The 19086-nt window shown below is 38.9% G+C and overlaps 1 protein-coding gene and 1 non-coding gene across 2 annotated transcripts in view; one reads left to right on the top strand and one right to left on the bottom strand.

Moving 5' to 3' along the window:
• The window catches only part of TRDN (triadin), a 120019-nt gene that overhangs the window by 14920 nt on the left and 86013 nt on the right, over positions 1-19086 (bottom strand). The gene's annotated exons all lie outside the window — the stretch shown is intronic.
• LOC133048341 (U6 spliceosomal RNA) lies at positions 11440-11546 on the top strand. The gene has a single exon (XR_009691003.1). It is a non-coding gene; the product is annotated as a U6 spliceosomal RNA (small nuclear RNA).

Below are 19086 nucleotides of genomic sequence, written 5' to 3'. Positions count from 1 at the left end.
GACTGCAGCACAACAGGCTTCCCTGTCCTTCACTATCTCCCAGCGTCTGCTCAAACTCATGTCCATTGAGTCAGTGATGTTATTTAATCATTTCATCCTCTGTGTCAAGGAGAACTCTTGCCCTCAAATCTTTCCTAGCATCAGGGTCTTTTCCAATGTCGGGTCTAATTTGGAAGGACACATTTGTATAGATAGTAACTATGTTTGTTCAGTTTTTCTCCTGCATTGACTTCTCATTTGGTATTGTAAATAAAAAAGTTCATCTAATTATACCACTACATTTCCCCAACTTGGTTTGAAAAAAATGGATCACCTGAATAAGAATCAGGCTTCCCCGGTGACTCAGTGAAGAATCTGCCTGCAGTGCAGGAGAGCTGAGTTGGATCCCTGGGTTGGGAAGATCCCCTGGAGAAGGAAATGGAACCCAACCCAATATTCTTGCCTGGAGAATCCCATGGACAGAAGAGCCTGGTGGGCTATGGTCCAAAGGGTTGCAGATAGTTGGATATAAGAATAAATACTAAACTCATTGTAAGCAATTAATAATAACAATCAGAAGAAAGCTGAAGATAAACATTGGCAAAACACTAGGACTTCACCTTTATCAAGCCTGTCTGAGGTTCTGTGGCTCCTTCTTCTCTAGGTGTTCATAGTGAGTATAATCTGCATCACATGGTTTAGTCATTAGTAATACCTTCTTTCATTTTCTCCCCAAGCTTTCTTAATACTCTTCATTGTTTAATTTGTAATAATTTCTGACAAGAGTGTTGCTTCTTTTGCTTTGAAAATCATGTTACCACCACTAGCATTGAATGCATACTAGGGATCTGTACTAGGCTTCCCTGTCAGCTCAGCTAGTAAAGAATCTGCCTGCAAAGCAGAAGATACCAGTTCAATTCCTGGGTTGGGAAGATCCCCTGGAGAAGGAATAGGCTACCCACTCCAGTACTCTTGGCCTTTCCTGGTGCCTCAGACAGTAAGGAATTCGCCTGCAATGCAGGAGACCTGGGTTCGATCTCTGGGTTGGGAAGATCCCTTGGAGAAAGGAATGGCAAACCCTCCAGTATTCTAGACTGGAGAATCCCCATGGGCAGAGGAGCCTAATGGGCTACCGTCCATAGTGTTGCAAAGAGTTGGACATGACTGAGCGATTAAGCACATACAGGGGTCCAGTAACTGCTGGGAGACTGATAGGATGACTTTAAACATGTCAACCTAGATACTGAGGAGGAGATAGACAAAATGTATTATCTTCAAATGTGGGATAATTATTACTACCATGTGGGAATAACAGTATCACTGACTCAACAGAGAATATTTTAGAGAACCAAAATGCAAAATACATCAGGCTAGACCAGCAGTCATGTGTGAACAGTGAGTCACAGAACTGATCAAAAAACCAGAGCAACTGGTTCAACAATCTACAACCTGTACAGTTAATATTAATATTGAAAAATTCATTACTGTCTTCATTGTGCACAAACATTCTATGCAGGAATAAAGCTATGGACAAGGAATATTTGGTTGCCAAATTAGGTCTCTCTGAAAGTAGCTGTATCAAACTACTTAGTTTATAGTTACTTATATCAAAATAGGTATGGGATATATTTATTTCCATCTATGAATAAAATAAAGGCTTCTTTTAAAATAATAAAATAAAAAAGACCTGCTTAAGAAAAGGGTTAAGAACTATGCATTTATTTGAATGGTTAGAAAATCCTAGATTCCCTGTTCTTTATCTACTGGGACACCCAATTGAACCTTGGAAAAGCACTAGGAGAATATATTCATATAATCACTAGTATGCTTTTTTAATCTGTGCTCTTGCATATAAACGACAGATAAGATTATTACAAGACATGACACATTAATAAATAACACCTAATTAGTTTGATAATTCTTTGATTAAGCCCTAATTTTTCTTGCTTCTCATGCAGCAATTCAAGTTACTCTGTATTATTTGTTCCTCTTCAGACTATTTTAGAACATGCTTTGAATAGCCCCAGTAGGCTACCTGAGCAGGAATTTATTCTTATTTGACAGCAGGTCCATGCCATTAATAGTGACAAGGTGAGACCAAAACCGACACTGTAATGAAAAGTTCCCGCACAGCAAAGACATTCCTCTAGCATCTGACACCTTTCAAAAGGGGAGGAGACAAAATTCTGAGAATGTGAGAAAATGAAATGTTAGGGCTTCAGTGCAAAGAGAAAGTAATAGGCACATTATGTCATGGGGAGAACACTTACTTACTTACCTGCCTTCTCCCCAAACCTAACGCCCTTAATCACAATGACACTGACCAGGAGCAGCAAGCAGTGTCAGAGGAATCGTGGCCACTCAGAAGTGCCTGGGTCTATTTCTGCACATTCTAGTTGCTTATAAGGACTCGAACGTTTCATGGGTTGATTGAGACAACTGTGAAAATTGGATACACTTATTTTAAACTGATTCCCCATACTTCAAATAATCACAAAACAACTCTCATGGGGCCAAGTCCAGGAACTATGCTCACCAGTGATGAGGTGTAGGCCCTCTCTCTCTCTTTTTTCTCACTTCTGTCTAATTCTATAGGCTGTCTGTGGTTTACTGACACACACAGCAAACCCAGCTTTGTTAATTCTGAGCCTCTGTCTCTAGAGGTACTACCAATAACTCCTTTAAGTATCTTTATACAAGGCCTATTTGCAATGCTTAGAAAACTGTCATCTTTCTAAATAACGGGATTATTTCCAGGAATGAATTAAAACGGCTGCTTTGGGATGATCATCAATAATTTTTTTCAGCGAGATAAATATTATACATCATGAATTCAATTCAGTAAACACAGCATGTATCTGGCAAGGTATGAGGCAACAGGGATTTAAAGGCAAATTTTTATTGAAGGTGTATATAAGGCAGTAAAGGGAGACTTGCTAGGGAGTGAATGATAATAATATGTGATAATTAAATCAGAAAGATAAGAAGTGGTGAGCAGAAAATCATAATTTTGCTATATTTGGGCACCACTGATACCATTATACATTTAAATAGTACATATTATGGTTAGGTAGTGTTCTAAGCATATGTGTCTATGCATAAACTATTCTATACCTTAACCCAGTAAAATAATATCAATTTTCCTATTTTAAAGGAGAAAGAGGCATCATGCATATTTTTGTTTACTGCTCTATCCATAGAATCTGGATAGATGGATGTTCATAGAGCTCATCTAGAAGACATTTAAACCAAACTCATTAATGCACATAATGCAGGATTTTTATATGGACCTCAATTTAACACTATAAATTACATATTATTGCACCCATATTATATAGGTAGCAGAACCAAGGATAGAAGACAGGATGACTAGAAGAGGCAAAATTGGTCTAGTATGCTATCTGTTGATGTGGTTCTAAAAAATATTTCCCCTTCCCTATCAAACAACCCCGGATATGTGTTCAGTTAGTAAAGAAGAGCCAACAATTGGAAAGCACTGGATTCTTGGTGTGCTTTGACCATCTGCTCGTGTGTTCTGCAACAATTCCATTATTAGCCTCATTTGACAGAGGAGGAAACAGAGACTTAAAGAGGTTGAGTAACTGGACTAAAGTTATCATTTCAAGCAAGTGGCAGAGCCTGGATTTGAAACCAAGTAGACTGGCTCCGGAGTCTGTGTGCTGAGCCACGCATTCTCACTCCCTGTCACGTCCACGCACTACACGGCTACTTCTGAAGAATAGAAATAAAATGATGCAGTGCAAAAGCTTTTAAGTTTCATTAGGTCCCATTTGTTTAGTTTTGCTTTTATTTCCAGTATTCTGGGAGGTGGGTCATAGAGGATCTTGCTTTGATTTATGTCGGAGAGTGTTTTGCCTATGTTCTCCTCTAGGAGTTTTATAGTTTCTGGTCTTACATTTAGATCTTTAATCCATTTTGAGTTTATTTTTGTGTATGGTGTTAGAAAGTGTTCTAGTTTCATTCTTTTACAAGTGGTTGACCAGTTTTCCCAGCACCACTTGTTAAAGAGGTTGTAAGGAAACTATAAGTAAGGTGAAAAGACAGCCCTCAGATTGGGAGAAAATAATAGCAAATGAAGAAACAGACAAAGGATTAATCTCAAAAATATACAAGCAACTCCTGCAGCTCAATTCCAGAAAAATAAATGACCCAATCAAAAAATGGGCCAAAGAACTAAACAGACATTTCTCCAAAGAAGACATACAGATGGCTAACAAACACATGAAAAGATGCTCAACATCACTCATTATTAGAGAAATGCAAATCAAAACCACAATGAGGTACCATTACACGCCAGTCAGGATGGCCGCTATCCAAAAGTCTACAAGCAATAAATGCTGGAGAGGGTGTGGAGAAAAGGGAACCCTCTTACACTGTTGGTGGGAATGCAAACTAGTACAGCCGCTATGGAAAACAGTGTGGAGATTTCTTAAAAAACTGGACATAGAACTGCCATATGACCCAGCAATCCCACTTCTGGGCATACACACTGAGGAAACCAGATCTGAAAGAGACACGTGCACTCCAATGTTCATCGCAGCACTGTTTATAATAGCCAGGACATGGAAGCAACCTAGATGCCCATCAGCAGATGAATGGATAAGGAAGCTGTGGTACATATACACCATGGAATATTACTCAGCCATTAAAAAGAATTCATTCGAACCAGTCCTAATGAGATGGATGAAGCTGGAGCCCATTATACAGAGTGAAGTAAGCCAGAAAGATAAAGAACATTACAGCATACTGACACATGTATATGGAATTTAGAAAGGTGATAACGATAACCCTATATGCAGAACAGAAAAAGAGACACAGAAATACAGAACAGACTTTTGAACTTTGTGGGAGAATGTGAGGGTGGGATATTTCAAAAGAACAGCATGTATACTATCTATGGTGAAACAGATCACCAGCCCAGGTGGGATGCACGAGACAAGTGCTCCGGCCTGGTGTACTGGGAAGACCCAGAGGAATCGGGTGGAGAGGGAGGTGGGAGGGGGGATCGGGATTGGGAATACATGTAAATCCATGGCTGATTCATATCAATGTATGACAAAACCCACTGGAAAAAAAAATAATAATAATAATAAAAATTAAAAAAAAAAAAAAAATAGCCAGGACATGGAAGCAACCTAGATGTCCATCAGCAGATGAATGGATAAGAAAGCTGTGGTACATATGCACCATGGAATATTACTCAGCCATTAAAAAGAATTCATTTGAATCAGTTCTAATGAGATGGATGAAGCTGGAGCCCATTATACAGAGTGAAGTAAGCCAGAAAGATAAAGAACATTACAGCATACTGACACATGTATATGGAATTTAGAAAGGTGATAACGATAACCCTATATGCAGAACAGAAAAAGAGACACAGAAATACAGAACAGACTTTTGAACTCTCTGGGAGAATGTGGGGGTGGGATATTTCAAAAGAACAGCATGTATACTATCTATGGTGAAACAGATCACCAGCCCAGGTGGGATGCACGAGACAAGTGCTCCGGCCTGGTGCACTGGGAAGACCCAGAGGAATCGGGTGGAGAGGGAGGTGGGAGGGGGGATCGGGATTGGGAATACATGTAAATCCATGGCTGATTCATAGCAATGTATGACAAAACCCACTGGAAAAAAAAAAAATAATAATAAAAATTAAAAAAAAAAAAAAAAAAAAAAAAAAAAAAAGAAATAAAATGATGCAAAACAACAGAAATCAGTCAAAGAAAAAAAAGGGAGCTATTGCTCTCTTTTAGGTTATGAACAGGTCTGGTTCTAGCACTTTACTTACTATTGGTTTTGGTCCACAGCCACACATATTTCACTTTTCTTATTTATACTGATACCTCATTTAAGTTTCTACCTCTCGTGTGAACTTAAATTGTCAGATAGTTTGTAGCATTTTGAGTTGCAATATTAATTTCTTAAGTCACTTATGCACAGTTGCCATCACCTGTGGGAAATGCCTTGTGAATCGTGACTCTCCTTCCAAATTATATTTTAAACTCAACAGCTTTAGCAATATTCCACAAACTGTCTTCTGTTTCTAATACCTTAAGCAGAGGACTGCCTGATCACATCTCTGAAATGCTGGTTTCACGTCACTATCCTGCTTTAAATCTTTCCAAGGTTCTCTTCCATGACAGAAATCAGCTGTGCCTGGTTGACCAAGTGTCTGTAATCTATCACCACAAACATCACTTCTTATGCCCTAATGTTTTCTAATATTAATTTATCCTCTTTCCAGTCTGGTATCATCACCACCATACAAACACATTGAAGTCACACACACTGCTATGTCCTCATTCACTTTCTCTTTCATTCATACACAAAGCAAGCCCTGTGTATTCTTCAACAGTGAGTCAAATCTCTCAAATTCTAGATGCGTATCACCTCCTCTGAAACTTGGAATATTTAGTGTCTGTTTTATGAAATTTCTCAAGTTTAAACTTTCTCTTTATTAGTTCCCATTCACGCTTTCAAATAATCATACGCCATACTTGTTAAAAGAGAGATCATCTTTAAGTATTCTCATGTCCTTTATTGTGCTCACTTTGGGACCGCTGAGCATGCAGAAGATACTGTTTATATTCTGACTTCTTTCACTCACTGTCTTGGCAACTCTGTCTCCACAACTGACCTCTCCTCGGAAGGCCACAACTGATCCTCTAACAGCCTAGTTCAGAGTTATTTGCTCTAAGAGTTAAATGAGTGTGTGAAAGTACCCAGAATGAACTTTAGTATTTAGCATATGGATGATTATCAAATGACATTTGGATTGGAATTTTCACATATTCCCCTTTTGCAACTGAATACTATTTGTGGCTTTAAGAATAAGTGAATTCAAAGTCCTCTTCTCCAGCTCTGCCCCTACCAGTGGGCACTCTCTTCCTTTACTTCTTACTTAGGGCATCTTTGGGGGTTTTCAGGTCAACAATCTCTGAATAAGCTTTCTCTTTCCTCTCCTAGGCTATCGGTATTGATAAATCCTATGAGTTTACCTTTGTGATATTTCTAAAATCAACTTAGTTATCGTCATACCACCTGAGGTCAAGCTTTACTTCCTCTCTTTGGACATACTTGTTCTTCCAATTTCATTCTGTCTGAACCATCTTGCATAACATTTCCAATTTTGTTTCTCTTTCTAGGTCCTTTCATGACAATCAAAGTGAACCACTGGCAGTTCCTTGTCTATGTCTGGAAGCTGAGAGATTTGGTCTTACTCCTGAGGGCTTGAGGATTAGGCAGACCTGAGTTTAAACTCTCTGTCCATGCAGTGTGTGATCTGTACAAAACACTTGAACTCTCTGTGCCTCAGCTCTCTCATCTATTTATATAAAACAGGGATAATAAAACACTACCCTCAAAGTTCTATAAGGATTAAATAAGATTATTTTAAGAGCCTGTGTGCTGATTCGCTCAGTCATGTCTGATTCTTTGTGACACTTTGGACTATAGTCTGCCAGGCTCCTCTGTCCATGCGATTTTTCAAGACAAGAATATTGGAGTGGGTTGCCATTTCTTTCTCCAGGGGATCTTCCTCACCTAGGCATTTCCTGCGTCTCTGCACTGCAGATAGATTCTTTACCACTGAGCCATCAGGGAAGCCCATTTTAAGAACCTGGCAAAATTAAATACTCAGTAATTGAAACTCACAAAAGAACATTTCAAGATATTGTGATTCTGTGCTTTAATTAGTATCCCTTCAGCCTTAAATGTGTTTAGCCTTAAGTTGACATAGGCATATCACCCATTTTTCAAGGTGCATTTCAATTTTTACCTCTTCCACAAGATTTTCTCTGAATGTTCATACTAGAAGCACTATCCTTTGGCAGTAAACTTCCATAGTAAAAGAGAAAGCAAAAAAGCTTGGGAAAGGACATGTGTACATATTACCTTATCATTTTAAGAATCTTAAGAAATGAATTTTATAAAAAAAAATTCTTAAGACAAAAAGCTAAAAACAAACAAACAAACAAAAACCCACAAGCAAAGTATTTGAATCCTATTTTAACAGAAAGCTGGTCCTCACCTTTCTATTCTCTCCATTGGTTCCCAGTGTATTATCTGGGTCCACTGAAGCCAATCTTGGTTTTTTTGTTTCCTTTTTGGAGCTATTCTCACTATTCACAAAGACTAATATTCCACGTCTTATTTTTATAGATCTTCCAAGGAATAAAGAAAAATGAATTATTTTTAAACAATAAAACTCATTCTATCTTGTAATTATCATGTGGCACTACTGGTCAGTTTTAAAAATTCAGGACACATTATGGGATATTCCCAATCTTATTCTTCTTATATCTTGAACAATTTCTATTTTGTAAACTTGGGAATTATTTCATCATTAATCATTAATTATTCCCAACAATTTTTGTAAAAAGAAAAAAATTAAGAAGATAGACTAATGATGAGATTGCCTAGAAGGATGATGTAATTATAAAATAAATCATTATTTCATCATTCGTTTTTTTTTTTCACTGTCTTGACTAAAGTTTTGTATAATTATTAAAAAAGGTACAAAAGTCTGGAGAAATTGTTATGGTCTATAATTTTTAGCTTCATTTAATACAGTTTATTTTTTATTTTTATTTTTTTTTCATTTAATACAGTTTAGAATTTAGAGTTTTTATTTCCCACCCATTACTGCAAAGAGAAGAATATTGGCAAAGGAAGATATTTAAGTTACTGGGTGGATCAGAAGATGAATGCAAAAGACAGTCTGTAGCACACTAAACCTTAATGATTAGGATGAAATTGAAACTGACCATTCAAGTGAAATTTAAGACTATGTATCTTCACATGAAAATGAATTTTCTCAAATTCAAGAATCAATGAGGGAACAACACATTCAAAAAGGGAATGTGGTACCTCATCCAATTAGTTCTTCAGCTAGGACTTTATCATGCAATAGTTTGTGGCTAGAATATAAAATATCTCATTTCATTGAAACGTTATGTCATAGTACTCTTTTGTGTTTTCATAAAATCTGTGTGCCAAAATTTATGCTTTTTTAAACCATACAAATGTCGAGGAAGTCAAAAGGATTATTAATGTATAAATTTAAAGATTATTGGATTTATCATTCTAATTAATGCTTATAAATCTAAAAATAAAAATGTTTTTTAATTACAGAATCAAGATGACATCTTTTCAACAAAATTATGAGCCATCAAAAATTTCAAAAATTCAGTTGCTACATTCTGATGATGCACGTTCTGAAAGAATTGAAGTAATAATATCCCAGGGCCTATTAAAGGTGTTTGAAATGTGGAACTGGTATCTACAAGGTGGATTCATTGTAAGTTTATGCATGATAGTTGATGAGCAGTTCAGTTCCTTTTGAAAGATGTTTCCCATTTGGTGTGTGTACACCTTCAAAACCAGAGAGTTGATGAAATAAACATTTAACTTTGATATGTTTAAGTTTTTAATCACAATTTTCACCATTCCTTTAATCTTACTTCTGCAAACAATTTTTAAATGATTTAAACTATTAAAAAACATTAAGAGGTCCAGATGATAAGTGAAGATAACTATTTACTCCTAGTATCCTGAGATTAACACTTAACATTTTCTGAACATCTATTACATGTCTATCTAGTTATCCTCAGTTATAAAATTATTTGTACTGTGTCTTATCTCTTTTCTGGATTATCAGCTTAGAGAGCAGATTCAACAATTGCTTTTTGAGTAAACATCAAAACTCCCAAAGCTTTTGCTTTGCAGAAATAATTAGATGTTTGGAACTAAAGTGAGTATATTTTTTAGAAGCAGGATTTTTTTAGAGAAGAGTACAGCAAGGCTAAATTTTACCTAGTCTTCTCCAATACAGCCAATTGAGCTCTGAAATACATTAGATTAAACCATTAAATAACAGTGACTATAATGCAATTACATTTGACCTCTTCTCAGCAGGATCAAACCAAAAATGCAGTTAAGCACCACTGAAGTTCAAGAAAAGGATCTTAATAAAATGAGCATACTAACTTATTCCTTGAGGCTCTTTCTAGCTATGGTCTTAAAACCCACAGAATTGGAATATGGGCTGCCAAAGAACACCTTATTATAGTCAGAAAAGATTTTGGTAGGTGAATACCTTCAATTTTAAGAGAATAAATGACACTGAAAGTAGAATAAATTACCTTGACATAAATTCTTGACTCAAGCAAAAGTCAGACAGCAGCTGGAATTTCAATGGTGGGATAACTTCTAAGGGATAAACTTTAACTTGTATTGAACTTTAATCATAATGGCTACAGAGATGAAAAGTCAGAAAAAAAAGTGTTAAAATTACTAAGTGAAAGCACGTTAACCCTGGTCCTTGTACAGGACACTTAAATTGATTTCTTTATCTATACTGAGTATAAAAGACTCTGTAAGCCACGTGATTTCTTACCCATAGAAATGTGTCTCTTGTTTAACTTAGTTGACTCTGTCCAGCAATGCATGCGATTTATTTGGCCCAAGTGGAAGTTGATTAAGGGAGAGAATGAAAATGCCTAGCAAGATCATGATACTTCTTTTAAAGAGTCTGCCTAAATAAATGAAACTACCAGTAGGCTGTCACTTAAGAAAAATATGCTTAGCCACAAAATATGGAAAAGGAAATTGGAGTTACTGGAAAGTTGATAAAGGTTAATAAATCTAAAGCCTTCTACCTTTACATCTGTACTATGGATTTCTAAAAACAACAGAAGCAAAAAGACAAAAGACACTGTAAATTGAGTCTCAGTCTGGCAACCAATGTCTGCCTTGACCAGTTTTAATAGTTCTCTTATAAGACTATTAATTTGTAAACATATATGTATGCCTATGTTCACTGCAGCACTATTTACAATAGCCAAGACATGAGAGCAACCTAAGTGTCCATCAATAGATGAATGGATAAAGAAGATGTGGCAGATATATATGTATGTGTATATATATATATATTTATGGAATATTGTCCAGCCATAAAAAAATATGAAATCTTTCCATTTGAGGCAAGAAGGATGGTCCTGGAAGTTATTATAATTAGGCAAAATAAATCAGAAAGAAAAAAAATATCACATGAGTTCACATATATGTAGACTATAAAAAAATAAAACAAATGGACAAACAAAATAAAACAGAAACAAATGCTTAGACACAGAGAAAAAACTGGTGGGTGCCAGAGAGGAGCAGGTCAGGCAATGCGCAAAATAGTTGAAGGGGATTAAGAGGCAGAAACTCACAGCTATAAAATAAATAAATCATGGGGATGTAATGTGCACATAGGGAATATAGTCAATAGTTTTGCAAAAACTTTGTATGGTGATGGATGGTAACTGGATTTATTGTGGTTATCATTTCATAATAATATTTCATAAAAATATCAAATCACTATGCTGTAAACCTGAAACTAATATAACAATACATTAATTATAACTGAATAAAAATTTTAAAATACAAAACAAAGTGCTCGCTTCGGCAGCACATATACTAAAATTGGAACGATACAGAGAAGATTAGCATGGCCCCTGCGCAAGGATGACACGCAAATTCGTGAAGCGTTCCATATTTTTGAGAAAAAAAGAAAAAGAAAAAAAAAATACAAAATAAATTGAAAAAAGAAAATGACAAATAGACTCTCTAGCTCTACAGGAAAAGTAGAGGTCATCGGCTTCGGAACAGTCCCCATGGAAGGATGGGATCTCTCTCTTTCTCTCTTCCTCTTCCCCTCCTTCCTCCCTAAAGAAGGTTAGGGACTATTCAAAATGTATCTTGTTACAATGAACATCTACACATTCAGGAGATATCATGGTGGGGTTGTCAGATCACTGAAAGGCAGCAGTAAAGGTATTTATTTATATTTGACAGCAGTTTTATTCACCAGTAAGTCCAAACTGGAAATAACCCAGATATCCAACAACAGGGAAATAGTGAAGGTATTTCTTAAAGAAAGAAACTCTTCAATGTCTAGAATATCCTAAAGTTATATATTATAGACATTTGTCTTCTAAAGTTGCTTAGTTTCAGCCTTAATAGCAAATACTAACTTTCTAGGTGTAAATTTTTTTTAATTTTTCAACTTTTTGCTTTCAACTTTCTTAATTTTTCAACTTTTTGCTTCTCAGCTGGTGCAGATGGTAAATAACCTGCCTGCGATGTGGGAGACCAGAGTTTTATCCCTGGGTCAGGAAGATCCCCTGTAGCAGAAAATGGCAACCCACGCCAATATTCTTACCTGGAGAATTCCATGGACAGTATAATCTATGATGTTGCAGAGAGTCATGACATGTCGCAAAGACATGACTGAGCAACTAACACTTGCAACTTCACTTCATAGAGTGAGTTAGCATAAAAGAATTTTATCTAAAACAACAAAATGATCTGATCTTTACAGTTCATTCTGCCCAATTAAGATGGTCCCTGTAATTGAGGTGGGGATTGTTTCTGACTATACGATAGTGCATATTCACTCCAGAGAAAGAGCAAATCTGTTCATCTTTAGATAGCTAAAAACATTTAAGACTGTATTAGTTAGAGGATTTTATTTGATGGAATAAAAAGGCAAAACGTGAGACTTCCACCAAGGCATTAGCACATTTAACAAGGTTTTTCAAATCTGAGCTGTAATTTGGGCTACTTTGGAGGGTTGGACAATATTATACAAAAACAAAAACAAAAACTTTATCCCACAGGGAAAAATCAAGTTGTAGTTTTAAAAACTCATTACCAATAATTAATAACAAACTCTAACTAAACAATAACAGGTGTTCCACTAATCCCAAACAGAAACAGATGGAAGCACAAATGTTTTATAAATACTGGATACATGCAGAGCAATAAACTTGGCAGGAATTGTTTTATTCTGTAATTGTCAGTCAGAGTCAAAATCTTATCACTTGCATTTTCTCTAAATTAATATGCCCATATTAAATCTTGTTTCTCATTCCTTATTTCTGAAAATGTGAGCCATATTTAGTGATTTCTCACTTCATCTTATGTACCATCTCACCAAAAAAGATAGTATTATTAATTTTCTTTCTGTACACTTATGAAGCTTTATATAATTTTTATATGAAACAATGAGCATACCATACATGTTTCCATTCTCTAACTTCTTCCATTTCCAGACAAGAAACAGTGATTTACATATTCTTTAATTTCTTATACATTATAGCAATGAACTTTCAAAGTCATGAATGCAGGCAGATGAAATAAATTATGAAGGTAACTAGAAAGTCAATGAATGGTATTAAGAAATCTAATTCTATGGCACTTGGGGATTTTTTTTTTAAGAGTTTGATTATTACACAGTGCTAGAGATTTGAACTCATGGCTATTTAGAGAATGTTTACATATGACTTTAGATGGGCTCCTCTGTATGGCTAACAGTATGGGGACTCAGAACAGATCTCTCAAGATATACCACTTTGGCATGTGGATTATTTTGAGCTAAAGGCAATCAAGATCCTACAGGCTCAAGAGAAATTACTGCCCTTCCCTTAAATAAATACAGGTATTTAAATTGGGGATTTTTCCCAGAAAAAGAGTTATTACAGGAGATAATTTTTATCTAAGTGTCTTCATCTGTATGACAGGACAATCATTTAAGTACCTAAAACCTGCTTTTTTTTGTATTGTCCTGTGAACTATCCTCCTGTCCTTGAGACCCCCAGGCCCCGGCCCTATTCCACAGCTCAGGGTGGCAATATATACTCATTTTACCTTTCTGTCTGTGAACCTCTTTGGTATGTGGGCTCTCTGAGCCGTGTGTGTAGTTGGGGGCGATTTCTGTGTGTGTGTGTGTATGTGTCTAGCTGGGGGTGATTCCTGTATTTATATGTATGTATATGTGTATGTATCTGTGTAACTGGGGGTGATTGCTGTATGTATGTATATGTGTATGTATCTGTGTAGCTCAGGGTGATTCCTGTATTTATATGTATGTATATGTGTATGTATCTGTGTAGCTGGGGGTGATTCCTGTATTTATATGTATGTATATGTGTATGTATCTGTGTAGCTCGGGGTGATTCCTGTATGTAGGGGTGTGTGTGTGTGTGTGTGTGTGTGTGTGTGTGTTTATGTATAGCTGGGGGCGATTCCTGTATAAGTATGAAATTAAATTTGATTTTTCCCTGTTAATCTGTCTCATGTCAATATAATTTTTACAGCCTAGGAGAGTAGAGGAAAGTTTTTGTCCTCCCAAACAGCTGTCTTAGTGAGATAAACTTTCCTGGCTGGACTCTGCTCCCTCCAAGGCTGCTGCAGCTGAGAGATCCTAGGACATCAGACAAGTGGTAAGTGTTTTTTGGTCTTTTTTCCTTAATAAAAAATTTAATTAGCAGGAGAAATTATTTGTAGAGCCAGTTCATTAGACTTAGTGACTGGAAAATCTGGCAGAGTATTCTTGGTTCCACTGATCCATATTTTTCCCAGAGATGGTCACTGGTTTTTTGTTGTTGTTGTTATCTCTCTCTTTTGTCCTATTCTGTCCTGAGCGCTTGTTTGACTTTATGACCTGTGAGAATAGTCTCTTTGGTATTTGCCATCTAGAAGGTTGATGTAACTATCTGCACTTGCTAAGTCAGTCAAACAGACTGGGATTTAGAGCATCTGTAGCCAGTTGGTCCTAAGTGCAGATATCAACCGTGGCTTTGACTAGCATCTCTTTGTCCAGGCATGCCCATTGTCAGGGGAGTTTATCATAAGGATCCCAGTCTATAAGAAGCCTTTTTCATAACACCTTGTGAAAAGCTTTTTCATAGCACCTTTGTAGCTCAGTGCAGGCACTACATCATCCTTACTGCTTGTGCAACAAAGTTCTCTACTTTCTTAGACTATTTTGGGGAGTGAACTTTTTTGGGTCTTTTGAGGGCTGCATCTCTTTTTATTCTCCTTTGGGGACACCTCTTGCACCTATGATTAAGCCACAGAAAGTCTAATTGGTTTGAGTCACTATTAAGATCCTATTTTCTGAATTGGAAAAACTTCTAAATTGTTAAATTTTTAGAGAGCTGTCAAACATGTTTTATTAGTACCTGTGGAAAGACCAAATTAAAAAGTGGATACAAAGCAATATAATGGCTAGCTTTAAGAACTCCCCTAATTATAAAAAAAAGTTTCAAGAAGCAGTCTCAGATTTCCCTTATGGGTCTCACCGATGCTAATAAAAACATTAGGTTAATTAACAAGATAATGAAAAGAGGCTTTGGGGGGGAAAGTCAAGGGACTCTTCCCAACAAGGTGAAATTTTTTAAAGGGTTATTAAGAAGTAAGGTAAATAAAGCAAGTATTGAAAGAGATGGAACAAAGAGAACTCAGAAAGAAAGAGTCTCCAGACTCATCCCTGCAGGGTGGAATCTTTAGATGGGATTTATTATTAAAAAGGGATTGGGGCAGGAGAGATAGGACTGGACCCAAGGACAGCTCCTCATTTTGGAGAAGGCAGTTTCTAGATAAGAATAGAGAAAAGGGACCACCATGTACCAAAAGGCAAGAAGTCATACATATTAACAGTAATCAACTGGGGTCCTTGGGCCGACAAAGAAAAGCAGGAACCTCCAGAACGGCAGGAAACCACATTTGGGGGTGATAAGTGACCCAGAGGCAGACAAAGAAAGGTGGGAAAAGGCAGGAGTCTCTAGCATCCCAATGTAACCTTTTGCTCATTACGCTCTCACTACAAAATTTATCCTTACAGATAAGTTCCCATCATGCGCTGATGCCAAGACACTCCTGATCAAGACTAAATAAAGATAAAAATCCCTCCTTCCCTCAGGAAGGTGGGGCTAGAACGAAAATCTGGGAATAAGACCACAAAAATCCTCCCTCCCTGGTGAATATTCCGCCCCTTCATTTCTACCCTCCACATAACCAGCTAGGCAAAGCTCAGGGCAGCTACTCACCTAATAACTGTCTGCTTTTCCTTTGACAGCATTCTATCAAAAAAAAAATCCTGACTTTGCTTTTTTGACTTCCCTGTCATCTCTGAATTCTTTCTGTAATGAGAGAAAGCCTACCTTCTGGAAACATCTTTGGTGGGAACAGGCGGCGAATTTGGTTAAGCTTCCGCCTCCCTCGAGCTCCAGAGGGGCTGCCTGATTTCCGCCATCTTTCTCTCCGCTTTCTTACCGTCGGTGGCCTTTTCAGACCTACTGCAGCAAGGGGTGGTACTGCGCTGAGCCACAGAAGCCACAGGACCCTCACCGCGGGAAATCTCCCGCAAGAGGATGTGTCAGTCGTGAATAGAGAGAGGCCTGTCCGCCGACCTCAAGGCAATTTCCACAGAGTTTCTGGCACACAGGTAAAACACAAAGCCAGAAAACCGCCCCCGCCCCGCGGCTGCCGTTACAGGGGGTATTATTGGTCCACCCGTGCCTGACTAGCTTCTCTGCCTCCTTGCCTCACTCCATTCTTGCCTCTGCGCCTTACTCAGCTGGGAATGGCGAAAGAGAAACACACCTTCCAGGCATATTTTGCAGCCTCACCACTTTTTCCTGTGCCTGGCACGTCAGGAAGTTTCCAGCCTGTCTCACCGGCATCTGGCGCCGGGAACCACAGGAGCCTTGCCCTCTGGGTTTGCTTTATCCATCATTTGATTAACTGTCCTTCTCTTCCATTGTGTGGAAATCTAAAGCGAGGCCTTACCTACCCTGCAAGAGAATCCGCAGAGAGGCCCTGCCGCCATCCCTCCAGGAGCTGCCTCGGGCCACAAGCGGCCTAGGTCTCCGGACGGTGCACTGCGCAGTGGGGCCCATCGTGCGGGGGCTGCGGCTAGGCAGTCATCATTTGCGGCCATAGCGCGCCTCGCGGTGGTCCGCCCGTCCCCCTAGCCTCCCTGCCACCCCCCACGGACCGCCCCCCACCCGTCCCGCCCTTTGGGGTAAGGTGGCCTGGGCAGGGATGGGTAGCAGAGATGGGAGATGGCCGTGCCCAGGGGATACAAGCCCCAGTGCTAACCCATGCCCCCACTGCGCTTACCTCCTCAGGGTCGATGGACTGGGAGGGTCCTCACAGGGCCCTCGGGACCTCTGTCACTGTAAGTACAGATATAGTGCCTTCTGCTGCCCTACCCCGTCCTGGGCCACCTCGCATAGCTTGCTGGAAAGAGCTTGGGTGGGGGGTAGGGGGCGGAATTGAGGCCCAGTGGCACTGCCCACAAAAAGGAACGGAAAAGAGAAAGCTTTACACCACCTCCCTTAATGGCCAGTGTCTATTTTCAGAAACTTGTGGCTCAGGCGCTAAAGAATCCACCTGTCAATTCAGGAGACACAGGAGGCGCAGGCCTTGGGTCAGGAAGATCCTTGGAGAAGGAAATAGCAACCCTCTGCCGTATTCTTGCCTGGGAAATCCCATGGAGAGAGGAGCCTGGAGGGTTACAGTCCATGCGGTCTCAAAGAGTCAGATAGGACTGAGCAACTAAGACTTTCAACACCCTTTTATTTAAAAGATGGTTCCCTAACTAAATACGTCCTAGAACGACAGGGATGCCATTCCAGGGGAACATACCCTGGAACAGAAGGATTAATCATTGAACTTAGAATCTGTAGAGGAGCCTTCAGGAAAGTTGCTCATCCTGGGTACCACAGATTCCAGGAAGGACATGGGCCCCAGGATGCTGGGGCCAGTGGGACTGCCATGGTGGGAGGAGAGGGTAGCTAACCCCCATATTGGCTAGGGTCGATTCACTAGATGGACAGGGAAGCCTGGAACCAGTCCTTGAAAGGAAAGCTATGACAAACCTATACTGTATTAAAAAGCAGAGATGTCACTTTGCAGACAAAGGTCTGTATAGTCAAAGCCATTGTTTTTCCAGTAGTCATGTATGTGTGTGAGAATTGGATTATAAAGAAGGGTGAGAACCAAAGAATTGATGCTTTTAAATTGTAGTGCTGGAGAAGACTCTTGAGAGTCCCTTGGACAGCAAGGTGATCAAACCAGTTAATTCTAAAGGAAATCAACACTTAATATTCATTGGAAGGACTGATGCTGAAGCTGAAGCTCCAATACTTTGGCCACATGATGCAGTCAACTCATTGGAAAAGACCCTGATGCTGGGCAAGACTGAAAGCAAAAGGAGAATGGGTGGCAGAAGATGAGATGGTTAGATAGCATCATCAACTCAATGGACATGAATTTAAGCAAACTCTGAGAAATAGCAGAGGACAGATGAGTCTGGCGTGCTGTTGTCCATGGGATCACAAGGAGTTGGATGTGGCTTAGTGACTGAACAACAATAAAATGTTTAATATAACTAATAACTTTACTCAGATATAGTCCCATTTCTCCCTATTAATAGCTGCTGTATTGAAACCTGAGGTGCTTCAGAAACCCCATGGCTTCAGAAAATTCCAATTTCAAATGATGATGTAGGAATTTCAACCTATCCTACCTAAAGGTGAGAACTGTTCACATACACTGCACAAGGTTGCTGCCTCCTTCTGTTCCCCACTTTCCATCTCCAACGCCCCTATCTCTGACAGATACCAAGGGGATCTGCACCCAAAGGTAGAGACAGTGCCCACACTCAGCTTGAAGCAGTTACAGAAGATGGACTATTGACCCTTTGCTCCTCAAAAGATTTCAAGGGTCCAGACTCCTTGAAGGGGGAATGTTAGAGCAGGCAGAAAGCTAGGTATGAACAGAGAATGGGGTACATGGGCCAAAGGGCAGGAAACCATACATCTCGTGAACAGTGCAGCTGCTCAACTTACACTGTCTGTTCTCTCTTTAAGAGTATAGTATCCCTTAGATAAATCCTTGCTTTGCTTTCTTGACCTCCCTGTCTCATCTCTGAATTCTTTCTCCAATGAAACAAGAACCAACCTTCCAGCAACACTCATGTGTAGTCCTTAGGCAAAAAGGCAAAGCCACTGGGTAATGGCATCAGCAACAAGAAGATAAAGCAGACTCTGATTAAGCTTTGTGATGTCTGAATAGGGAACCAGCAGAGTGTGTCTAAGCGTGCTCAATAAACATGTCCAGGCTTCATATGACCACCATACAACATTCCAGGTATAGTATTCAACTGGTAAGGGGAAACTGAAGGCAAAAGAGCTCTCAGCATGTGTGTGTGGTGGCTTCAGGAGTCCAGTGCACAAGAACCAAAGCTGA

Source organism: Dama dama, chromosome 28 (genome assembly GCF_033118175.1).
Source record: "Dama dama isolate Ldn47 chromosome 28, ASM3311817v1, whole genome shotgun sequence".
Lineage (NCBI taxonomy): Eukaryota > Metazoa > Chordata > Mammalia > Artiodactyla > Cervidae > Dama > Dama dama.
The sequence above is the reverse complement of the archived record's forward strand: the minus strand, read 5'-3'. Positions and strand labels throughout refer to the sequence as shown.